Source organism: Neopsephotus bourkii, unplaced genomic scaffold (genome assembly GCF_033783945.1).
Source record: "Neopsephotus bourkii isolate Nb327-2 ecotype Australia unplaced genomic scaffold, CSIRO-AGI_Nbou_v1 NB_595, whole genome shotgun sequence".
NCBI classification, from domain to species: Eukaryota; Metazoa; Chordata; class Aves; order Psittaciformes; family Psittacidae; genus Neopsephotus; species Neopsephotus bourkii.
Genome location: NW_026901096.1, coordinates 1,374,369 through 1,387,058, shown reverse-complemented (window position 1 = coordinate 1,387,058; position 12,690 = coordinate 1,374,369). Strand labels below are relative to the sequence as shown.

General features: G+C 37.5%; 1 protein-coding gene across 4 annotated transcripts in view; it reads left to right on the top strand.

Moving 5' to 3' along the window:
* The window catches only part of GREB1 (growth regulating estrogen receptor binding 1), a 96,795-nt gene that overhangs the window by 25,162 nt on the left and 58,943 nt on the right, over window positions 1-12,690 (top strand). The window contains exon 1 of one of the 4 annotated variants that reach the window (XM_061351713.1): window positions 6,359-6,483. The exons of the other annotated variants lie outside the window; for them this stretch is intronic. The gene's annotated coding sequence lies outside the window, so the exon portion shown is untranslated. Of the gene's footprint in view, window positions 1-6,358; window positions 6,484-12,690 lie in introns of those variants that run through there. 4 annotated transcript variants of the gene reach the window in all.

Genomic DNA, 12,690 nt, shown 5'->3' with positions numbered 1-12,690 from the left:
CTGTGAGCATTCTCATTTAGTGCATCCAATGTACAGCACTAAACTCTTTAGTATCAAGCAAGCAGCTGTATGATAGAATTCTTAAGATAAATGTGTATAAAACTGAGGTAAACTAAAGAGATTAAAACTCTAATTAAAGTAAGAAGGTCTGATAGAAAGTTGTGCTGTAGTACAGCAGCTCTGCATGTATTTGTGCTGTGGTATATTTGTTTTGCTTACAAGCTGAGGTATGTATTCCTGTCTGATTCATGAGTAGGAAAAAAAGACATCCATTGGTACATATGGACATGATTCCTCACCAAGAGTATATAAGGTTGGGAACATATATGTATAAATGTCAGATTATTGGGAAATAGGTACAGAATGCATCAATGACAGTAGAAACTGTATAGGTATCTTTAACACTGCATTGGAATAACCATCACCATCTTAGAAGCTGGAGATAGGCGGTGGGTTAACACAAAGCACATGCAAGATTTGTTCAATTAGTTTCAGTTCACATTCGCAACTGAGTGTAATGTGCCTATTCCCTGAGTATGAGACGGTGCCACATCTTGTCTCCTGACCCAATGTACTGTACAGTGTCCTGCATCACATGGCTTGGCATATGAGGTCTTTCACGATGAGAGCAAAGACAGTTGAGAGTTCTTAAGAGCTGTGTTTCTAAGCACTCAAATGGATGTTACTCAGCCTAGAGGTTCAGAGGGTTTTTTGCCAGTATGACAATTACTAGAGATGAAGGAACACTTCAGGAAGTGTTTTGAGCAGTTGGAACTGTTAATAGCTACAGAAGTATCAGTCAGGCTGTTGCTTTTAAGTTTAAAAAATGGTCTTTGTACATTCATTTAAGATTTTTACAGAGGTACAGCATGACTGAACAAAGAGTGGGTGCTTTTGTGCAGTGTGTGAATAAACATGAAATGGGGGTGAGATGTGAAAGCATCAGTTTCGGTTATCGTTAAGAGCAATGAAGAGACAATGACACGCTGAAATGTTCTTGTTGTGCGCTGAGAAAATGAAGGCTTTTTCTGGCAATGGTTGTACCAGTTGTAAAACAACATGTCTGATTAATAATGCATTCTATTGAAAAGAAATGGGTGGTTTTGCTTAGGTATGATTCATTGTTGTCTGCTGCAGCAATTCTGTTGCTTGCCTTAATGTCAGCATGACCCTGTTTATTTTGCCAGTTTTTAGAGTCTGTGCAGTTGGTGTTTTAGGAGCAATTAACAAGAGATAGCAATTTATGGGTTCCTCTAGTTTTTGCCAAGTATGTCTTTCATTATTTTCTTTCTTTCTCCTCCCCAAACCCCTTTTCTTCTTCTCATTCATTATTAAAACTTTGTTGTTTTTTAAAACTTAATGGATATTCTTTCTTAACTCTTCAATAACCTTTTTCCTCAGAGATTTTAAAAACATGTACTCTTGTGATTAAGATCCTTGTTAATTCAGTGATATGTAGAACAAAAGTCCTTGTATGATTTTAAATACAAAACAGTATTTTAGAAGGCTTTTATGTGACTTTAATACATTTTCATATAAAAGGCAATCCTATTCCAGTTAGTTCTCGACACTCGCTTTCTCAGTTTCTTTCACATTTGTTAGTATTTCACAATAGATGTCTGCAAATTATTTTGCAGTTCTCCTGAACATCTTTTTCTAAAACTCCTGTTTCTTTAATGCCTACAAAAACTGAAAAGCAGTCTCCTGACATGATTTCTTCTGGCAGCATGACTGGAATAGCTTGTAATCTTGAGTATAACTGTTCTCTTCACTTCAGAAAAGTGATATTATCCCCAGTTTAAAGTCAAACAGTGGAAAGACAGTGAGGTTACAGAAAATAAAAAAAAAAAAAACCCAGACAAAAAACCCAACAAAAACCCCAATCGAAATCACAAAAGAAAAAGAAAAAAAGCAGACAAAGGACTTTGAAGAATTTACATGGAATATTCCAAACTGAAATCCTGAGAACCCTACCTGGGAGAACCCAGCTCCTTTGAACACACAGATGTCTGGGAAGCTGTGTCCTAAGGGTCATGTGGTGCAGTGGCTCTTACCCACATTGCTCAGGGTAACATTCTTCAGAATTGATGGGCTGTGTCTGCAGTGCTCTACACTACTTCTATGCCTCTGAGGCATAGGTTTTGTGCATTTGTGTTCAGATGACCAAGCAGTGTGAAGTATGTTTCACAGCTAGCCAGAATGGCATGGCATGTGCTGCATGCCTGGAAGTATGGATGAGAACAGGTGTGTGAGAGCACCAGACCTTTTGGGAAACTCTTAGAGAACTATGCAGGGTGATGGGAACAAACCTGACACAATCTCGTCCACGCTGGCTAGAAAAAGGAGTGCTTTATTCAACCACCAGCAGAACTAAAGCTGAGTGCAGAATGCCTGGATGTAAACTAACTGTTCGCAAAGTAGGCAGGTATCTCAGTATACGTTGGAGCATATCAAAGACCACTAAACATCTATGCGTAAGCAGCTGAATTGAGCCCCAAGACTAAATATAGAAGTCTTCATGTAGATGGCTACAGCTGCAACACCTGGTAGTCAATGAAGCTATAGCCAATGTAGTCAACAAAACCAGGTGAGTGATTCAGCTCACGATGAACTAAATAAACACTAGTGGCTAGTCAACTGAATCATGCTCTCAGCTTTATTGATTTAAATGATTATAACGTAAAATTTTGCCTAGTGAACCAGTAAATACCTGCAGTCTGATTCACTTATGTAAATGTAGGTGCCTCTTTTCATGTGAGGTTTGCTGGTTTACCCAAGATTTCCATAAAGGACTGGCAGATATGACAGAGGACTTGCCCAGACTTCAGCTTCTTTGAAGCAGCAGCTAAAATCCAGGCAGAATACCCTAGAACATCTCAAAGTTAGGCGATGCCTGCAGTTAGGCAGCTGAATCAAACTCCTGGATCATCTTAAAAGTTTCCTTCTGTACAAATCCAAAGCACAAGAGTAAGTATATCTCTCATGGAGATCATTTGGGTTCCACATAAGTACCCTTAGAAAGCTCAACCTCGTAGGTATTTTTAGACTATATGTATGATATTTTATATAAGATTTTGTATACATTTCAATTATTTCTTCATAAGCACAAAAGGCAAGTATGCCTGCAACATTTTAGAAACGTTTTGAGAAGAAAAGTAGCTGTCTTGCAATTAAACCAGTCATTCTGATGGGTAGGACCCAGTTCTTTCATACACAATCTGCATGCAGAATGCTTCAAATACTAAGTTGTTGGGTGTTTTGGAGGGACAGTCTCCATTATTCCCTGCTAAAGTGTTGGACAAACCAGTCATTTGATCACAAATAGCCTGTGCTCAGTTTCTTGGACCCCTCCAACATTAAACTTAACAACCATATCCTAATTTTCCGGCTGTGCAGTGAACAACTCTTTCCTTGTTCTTTCTTATCAACAAATGTCATAGTAAAATATTTTCATCGTGCTGTTTATGATTTTGTCCTTGTCTCTTGGTCTCAGTGTTTTGAACTTCTTAAATCTTGTTACCCTGGAGTTATAACCCCAGGTTATGTCTCTTGTTTCACTTCTGTTCCAATGTTCTCAAACTTTGGAACGCATGCTCTGGAGATTCCTGTAAAAAAAGATTATTTTCTGTAAGTGCCGAGAGTACAAGGTATATGTTTTACATGCCTCTTGTTGGGATAATTTCATGGTCATCTTTCTCCTAACAACTGTTCTGTCAATTCATCACTTACATTACTGGTTCATTTACACAGATTCAGCAACCAATTTCAGCAGACAGACCCATGCTTTTGTGATGTGTGTTCCATCAGTAGATGCATTCGGACCAACTCCCACTGGTTCTGTATACAACACCTCCACCATTATCACTGGTCATTCCTGCATTCTGGCTCTGGGTACTAACCAAGCACAACAGGCTTCTCTCTGCTTACTTGCCCTTTCTTCTCTTGTGGAACTTCTGTTCCATGCCTGTGTCCAAGGCAGTCAGGCCTCTTTTACATTCTGCATTCCACTACTGAATATCAGGTTGCCATAATCTCCTTTAACACCTACCCAATACTAATGTCCTTTACAAGTGATGTTGTGTTTCCAATCCCAAAGCAAAGATAGGCACTGCAGCATCCCAGACTTCATTCTAGATAGCACCCTGTGCAGAATCCTAGAGAAATTTTGTTCATATGCACGACCGTTCTGGAGCAAGTATGTTTGGCTGGCGTCAATCAAGCAATGCCTCTTTAAAATGTGAATTTTATGGTTTGTGTATTGTTGACCTAGCAAATTATTAAAAGTGACTCTTCCAAAACCCATGTGCTTTCATCTACATGCATATGTATTTCTTGCAGTGTTTGTTTTCTTTTTGGATTTCTCAGAACTTTGGCTGTCAATAGGGTCTTTCAAGTGTGATCTTGTCAGGTTAAACTGTTTAAGGTACACAACTATACAATGCTTTTAGGAAACCAGACAGTGATTTCTGCGTTCCCTAGCTGAATGATTTTGTACCCTACTTGAGAATGACATGACTGAGGTCTTCCATATTTGGTGTTAAGTATAGAACATCTGTAAAGCTTCTGGTTCACTTCCATAGTAACAGAGAAACATACCAGTCACTCTATTAGAGCATTGCTTGCTACTTTCTGTACAATTTCTTCTTCACATTCTTTCATACAGTGCTTCCATTTAGAATTCAAGTATAGAACAGAACAGAATAGACTATTTCAGTTAGAAGGGACTGACAGTGATCATCTAGACCAAGTACCTGGCCACTTCAGGGCTGACCAGAAGTTAAATCATGTTGTTAAGGGCATTGTTCAAATGCCTCTTAAACACTGAGTATGTATATAGAGTATATGTTTGTTGGGTTTTTTAAATTACCGAATAAATAATGAAAGCTTTCCATTAATGTGGAAATAGTTTTCAGTGAAAACACTGATCCCCCAAGTCTCTAAGGGACTCTGCAGCAGACTTTAAGATTTTATTTTTTTCAGCATTGTGTTACAGAAGAAGAGCCAGAATGTGTAATTTTAAGACTGGAGTATGTTATTGAAACAATCTTCGTAGTCTGGAGATAAAGATCCTGTCTGTTTGAACCACCACCACAGGCCACCCATTTCTGGGCCTTTTCTTTTGCATAAATTAGTGCCCATATGTTTTATGCTTACCTAGATGAGAGATCTGATTTATCTAAACAAAACCCTACTAAGTTTACTAATTTTCAACTATATCAGCTCAGATCAATGCCACTGAATAACAGAGGGAGAATATATAATCAAGAGTGAAAGACATTGCTTTTCAGCTGTAACATGAGTTTAGAGCAGCTTAAGCCAGCCATGCAATTGTACCCTGAGAGTGAAGGTTACAAATGAAGTTTCACAAGCTGTACTGAAAAATAATATCTTTTCATTGTTCAGTGTACCCTGCATACAAAGGGTATAGAGAACCTTAATTCTACTGAGAGCCTGAATAAGTCCTTGATTTTACTAATTTCAGTGGTACTTAACTGAGCTTAAAATCAAGCACATACATATCTGAATGTTTCATGGAGCCACAGGAAAAAGAAAATTCCATTTTTAGAATAAATGCATTCATCTTCTGAAGTGATGTGCTGCAATTTGTGACCTAAGGAAACATTTGATAGATATACCTTTACCAGAAATAAACGTTCTCTGTCCATATACCCTAGATGTATCTTGAAAAGATGCAGTGTTTGTTTACGAATGATACAATGGCTCTTTCTTTGTATATCGAGCATTACATTTAACATCCTCTCCCAAATATTGTTTTGATTTCCTGTCCTTTTATTCAGAAGATACAAGCATAGTACCAACACAAAGATAATATTGCTGCATATCTAATTTCTGTTCTCCTGTTAATTATGTCTTCTATTAGCAAAATGAAGCACTCACAGTGTGTGCTTTATGGCTTCTTTAGTGATACAATGCAAAAGGACACACTAATTTCTTAAAAAAACCCCACCTTCAGTCCTTTTAAAAACCTGCAACAAAATTGTTGATGTTAATAATGCTTCAGGCTGATAGATTGATACATGCCTGACCAGGTACACCGTGACCTAGCACAGCACTTCAGTATTAATAAGATACAAAGGCAGACAATTTATCATTTAGTATAGCCAGCACACAAATTAGAGAACAGCTTGCCAGGGTATATTGTAGTCTCATTACTTTGTTTTCCCCATAGTTGCAGAATAGATAGCTTTAAAATCTTTCTGTGCTTTACTGTGACAGGAGAGTGTTCATGTCATGGTGACCTGACTGAGTTGTTCAGCTGCTCACAGTGCTGACTCAGGAGCCTTAAGTGTCCTAACAAATTCTCCAAGCAGCAGACTCTTCTAAATCAAACGAAGGAAAACTCCGTAAAGATATAATCACTGGCAGTTACCACAGGTGTAAGATGTTCAGCAGTGCAATCAGAATATGAAACTTTGGGAGTAATTTACTGGATGTCACTGAGGAACACATGCTTTCATTACGGTACAGTATATTTTCTATTACATTGCTAGTATTCCCATGCTACAAAATACTGTTACTGTTTAATGAAAATGGGTAAATTTCATAAGGCAGTCTACACTGACTTATGTTGGTTGCCGTTCAAATATTACAGTTGAGAGATATTTTACAGGTAGTATTAATATTTTATGCATGTGCATTTGGCTGCATTTTGTGTACCTCCTGGCTTGTCAGTCATTTGCTGTCTTTGGGATGAGTGATTTCCTCTCAGAAAAACTTGGAAATCTGAAAACAAAATATAATAAATGCAGACAACTTGAATTTTTAAACCCTTAAAATATACAGCTCAAATCTCAAACTGTTAAGTTCAGTTTCTTAAATTGATTAAATTTGAGCTATGTAGTTGTTCTTTAACTAATGATGCTTGTCTGATGCTTTTGGATTGCATATTTATGTTTATTTCTTATTTGATGTATTTTCAACACATAGTACATATGCAATTGATCTCCTAATTGAGTGCACCTTAATGTTCAGTTCTCTATTGCGGTGTACTACATTCACCTACAGATGTATTTGCTATCCACAGATGGTGAAGCATATTTTAAACTGCTCCCATTGTGTTTCTGCCCACTCTTTGTTCATTAGAGCTGGAAAATATGATCCAAGTATAGCATAGTGTGTTTTGTCAGAAGAAGTCAGTGAAGATCTTTTGCATGCAGTGAGGCCCTTCTCGGTGAAGGAGGTAAAGGCTCTGAACCTATGCACTGTGTATATCCTTGGAGAGCTGCCACAGAGACTGTCTGGCTCTGTCTCTGCTGCTCTGAAAGAGACAGCTCCAAGTGTCTTTAAACTGTACATCCCACTCTGTGTGTGTGGCTGCCCTACAGACCTGCTGCATTGCTTCCAGGAATGAACCTAGAGGGGTAGGCTTGTGTAAGAAAAAACAGAAGTCTAGTTTTGAGGACAGCTCAAAAGCCAGTCAGGACAACGAGTACCAGATTACTCTTTGTATATTTATTTTAGATTCTGAAAAGATTCTCAGAAACAGTCTGTAGCACCAGTAACCAGAAGTAAGAGTCATGTACCCCAAGTGCTTATTTCTTAGAATTTTCTTTGGGAAAAATGCATTTTAAGATACTCTCTTCTGAGTTGCTAGTCTGCTTCCTACTGCTTTACTCTTAAGATCTCAACTGCTGCTGTACTCAGAGGTACAGGGCAGACGTGAGACAGTTCTTGAGAGTTTTATCTCTTCCCTGGGTGATAGTGAGAAAGCCTTTGCCCTCTGGAGCTGGGGAAGGGAATGACCTAGACCTGTACAATTTAGGGATCATTTTTTACTAATTTTCCAGTCACCGCTTTGATCATTGCTTCCTAGAGTTGATTTGTGGCACCTCCTTTCCTCCCTTTCTCCTCCCCTCCCTTTCTCCTCCCTCTACTTGGCTTCTTCCTGCTGCTTAACAAGCTCAATTGGTTTTATGTATGTAATTCTTTTTTTTAAGAGAGTTTGAAGGTGGTCTCTAAAAGAATTGCTTTCATCCAAAGCCAGGAGCTGATCAAAGCAACACACAAAAGCCAAACGGGAGCCAAGGCAGAGCTGCCTAACCAGCCATAGGGTCAGGGCTCTGTGCTGAAGAAATAGTAAAGCATATTAGCTGAACTACACTGGGAGCTGCTGATAAGGGATTTTCTCTCCAGTAACACCTGCAAAGTTTATGAGATCCTGCTGGAAAATCAGAGAAATCTGAATCAGAATACGTTGTTTCTGAAGAGAGGAGTGTGAAGGCATTTACAGGATCAAATGCCATTGCCTAAATGTATTTATTGCCATCGCATATATTAGGCTCAATCTGCACTATTATTACCACACTGGAATATCACCCACCTCTACATTTACTTTTATGAAGTGGCTCCTTAGCCCAGTTGTCAGGATAGTAAAGAATGGCATGTATGGATGTCTCTGAAAAGTAGGTTCATGATAAATAAAAAGATCAAGTACATGAAAATCAGTGTTATCATTATGTCTGAAAATAGATTCCCAGTGAAAATTGCAATTAAGAAACGAGTTAATAATAGATGTTCAGTCATCTGTAAAAAGTCTAATTAAAATTTCTTCTGAATTCTTTTTGGAGATACATTTGTCCTAGTAGTGATTATGATTTCTTAAAAAATTGGTAGCAATCCAGTGCCTGGCTTTTCACAAAGGACTTTCTACCAGTTTGAACTTTGTAATTTTTTTCTCCTATATTAAGATAAGCTTAAGTAGAGTCTCATTTTGAGAGAAATCATTACTTCAAATGTCTCAAAAAAATCGACTCCAGTTTGAGAGTAGGCATAAAAATTTCTAGGGTGAAGGAAGTTTTAAGTTTTCTGTAGTCATAAAAGAAGACTAAACTATGTCTTAAAACCAGAACAGCCTTTCATCCTTAAATAATTGCAGGAATCTGGTTGCAACTGGAGTTTTATGTTCCCTCAGAAAACTACAATGTAGGCTGTCACAGCTTAGATTCCTTGTCACTAAATTGCCAGCGTGCCTTAGTCTGGATCCTCAAGCATAGCTGTATATTTTAATGGGTTTATGACAGGTTATACTGCTTTGTGTTTAGTCAAGCTTTATGGTTTTGGTTCAAAGAAAAGTTAAACTTGTACAAGAAGTTTAAAAATACTTTTTTTTTTCCTTTTTCTTTTTTGACATATTGGGAAATTATTTTTCCTTTTTCTTTAGAAAAATATTCATTTGTGATTTGTGCTACTGTTCCCTGCAAAATTGTAGTGTTTTCATGGGAAAATGAAACACTGTCCTCAAAAGTAATGCCTGTTGGTTTGCAGTTGAAAACATGTAGCAAAAACGCGAAAATATTTGGTTTGAGCTGAAGCTATCTTTCCAGTGACCAAAATGGATGTGAAATAATTTCATGTTCAGCATGATCCATTAAAATGTTTGATTTATTATCTGAAGGAAAAAATGAAAGCAAGAGCTTCCTAATAGTGTTTTTATTGAGGTTGTTTAACACTGATTTGTCCAGGTCTGTTCTCATCCCTTTTGATATGCATCTGTGTGATTTTTCTCCAAGGGCATGGAGGGCAGTTAAGAAATGAGCTTGTTTTTTTCAGTAGGTGGGGAAAATTGCATACATTTGATTTCATTGCAAAGGTGTCTCTATTAGTCTCTGCAGCAATCTCCTAAGAATAAAGACATCTCCCTGTACTTCTGAAGGGAGTGAAAGAGCTGATTTCAGTGGTGAATAAAAGTATTTTGGCTTGGAATCTAAAGTTGTGAAAAAGCTCAGTGATTTCTTCCCACTTCCCACTCTTCCCAGTGCACTTGAAAGCTTGGCACCTCTCAATCTGTGCTCTCGTTCCAACATCCTGTTGCTTGGAAACATGAGTCAGTGGAGGAAATTGTCTCACTGTTAATGATAAAAATTAAAAGTCAACCCAAAAGGAAAAAGTAGAGAGAGATGGCTAGTCTTCCTGCAGTATATTCTCTTTATGGGAACAGTAGCAGAATTGTTCTTGGCTATACAAAGGTGGTAGGATTATATTCTCTGTGACCTATCATCAGCCTTAATCAGAGTCTCTGTGTTTAATCATGAACTACTTTCCAAAGTGGCATTATTAGAAAACCATTAGGTTTAATCTTTTCTGGCCTGTGGATAACATTTCTAATATAATTCCACTGGAGGTATATGAGTTCTAAGATCTTGTAACAGAAAAGCAGATGAAACTTCTGGCAAAGTAACTGTGGGTTAAGTTTTATGTTGCCTTTAAAATGTATTGGCCAGATGGGGTCTACTGAACTGTCATAATAACTTTAATTGTATATGAAACCCAGAACAACTAGAGACTTTCTAACGATCTGACAGCTTTATTGCGGTGGAATAAATTACTTCACTGAAGAAGTGCTTTTCAATCAGCAGATCCATAGGTAACTACTAATTTTAATCTTATTAGTCCTATAGAGTTGATCCCAGCAGAGGATCATAATTCCATTTCTCAGCAACTTTTGAAGCTTCAGAATTTTTCTATCTGGGTAAGCCTAACAGGAGAAAATTGAACCCTTTTTGAATATTTTGATGAAAATCATAAAAATAGTAAAAAGAATTCCAGTGCTCCGGAATTGATCTCACATGAAGAAATATATCTAAAAGGTTTTCACGCTCCAGTATTTTATCATAGTCACCAGTCTTCTGAGTCCTTTTTTTCTTCTCTCTTACTGTCAAGTCATTCTGGCAGAAGATTAAGAGGAAATAGATTTGACTTCCAGAAAATAGTATTTTTTTTGCAGAAATTGGGCAATAGCCCACCTGTTTACTACACCTGTAGGTGGCTATATACCCACAAATAAAAAACTTTGTACATTACTTCTAGAAGTGATAATTTTGTAGTAGATGAACAACTAGATTGCTTTCTGAAAGAGTAACCTTTTTTTTTTGTCTTTGTCCATATGAACTACAGCTGCATTAGTCAATTAAACAGTTGCAGGAACAATTCCTGTGAGCCAGGAATCAATTTTCTGTTGTAAGTTCTGGGTACAGCTCTGCTGCTCACACTCACTCCCTGCAGCAATTCCCAGGCACATTTCAGAAATTATACTGAGCCAGTGACCGTTCCCAAAAGGCATTTTGGATGGAGTAAACTTTGCTTTTGTTTACTATAAGCTGTAGCAGTATGCTGAGTCTGTTGCAGGGTGCATGTCAGTAAGAGTCTCTCTTAGTCCCCCTGAATCAAGAACTTATATAACCTGTGGGAACAGATTTAGCACACAGTATCACTTTCACACAAGAAAAATGGTAATACAAAAGATAAAGAATAATTTATTCTTCCAAATCCAAACCTAAAGAATGCACTGTCTGTAATTACAGGTAGCTTCATGGAAGTAAAAGAGTAAAACATGATCACAGAATCTTGTGGTTGAACTGAATCCATGTTATAGTATGCATCACTGCCATTGAATAGAACCAGCTTTTTTTTCTTCTTACAGTTACATTTACATACAAGTCCCTGTCCTAGGATTTCTTTCTTATTAATCTCATTGTTTTTAACACAGGCTTTCAACAATTACTAGGGACTTTATGAAACTTTAGAAACAATTATGTGTTTTGGATATTACTGGATGGATCTGACGTATCTTCAAAGAGCAGAAGGATTACACTAACAATTTTCCTGGTATTGATCTGTGAATAAATCTGTGAATAAAGAATGCTTTCTTCTCCCAGAAAAAAATTAATAGATATCCTTTTGGATACCTAAATCCATACTTCGTAAAACAATCAGTCATAAGCTGCCTTTTGTCATCACGATAACAACTTATTTTGGAATAACAGTGAGGTTGGAAACATCTTACCTTCTCCTGTTAGAAATGATACAATAGAAATGACTGTGTTACATTATTTCAAAGGTATGAAAGCTGGCTCATTAACCTCGGAAAATGCATCCATTGCTATACAATTTTGATGGAAGGATTAATATATTAACGTGGTAACGTCAATTATATTTTGTCCGGTAAAACCTTTGCAACTTAACATGAATCTTTTCTACTTGTAGTAATTTGTAAGTCATATCTACGGTTGAATTTGTTAGTAGTTAGCTGTATCTTCCTAATTTCCCACTTAGATCTCTTGACTATTTTCCAGGCCTTCTTAATACAGCCCACATGTGTTCTCTGCTTTACGCAGTTTCTGCTGAAGGCAGACTTTCTTTATCAGTCTGTCTAAATGGGAGATGTCAAAGGCCCTTGATTGATATCCATGCTATAAAGTCTACAGCTTTCCTTAGGATACCCAGTCCTAAGTATAGGATAAATTTTGTCCAGAATTCATGTGCTAGATCTTTAGTCTTCACAAAATCTTAATATCCCTTTATCATAGACAACTACAACTGAAGAGTCACTAGTGTGTTACTGTCTTTGTTCCACTGAGCAGAAGATCTCCCTCCAAGATGCAGGTGATGGGCCCACGTGTCCTCCTTCTGGTGACAACTGCTCTGTGTTATTTTTATCATTCACTGTCATGGCTCTCATGGTAGGTACTGCCCTGGTGGCTGAGAGAGAACTCGTTTTCTAAATCTCAGCAGCTGGAGTACAAGATCATAGCAGAATAGTGCAGGTTTTCTTCAAAACCTGACTAGTTCAACTGCAGTTGAACTTGAAGTTGACTCTATGCGTGACAGACATTAACCTTTAAGAAGATCCATATTTTTCCCAGCCACATAATCCCTGTTTACCACAGGAAT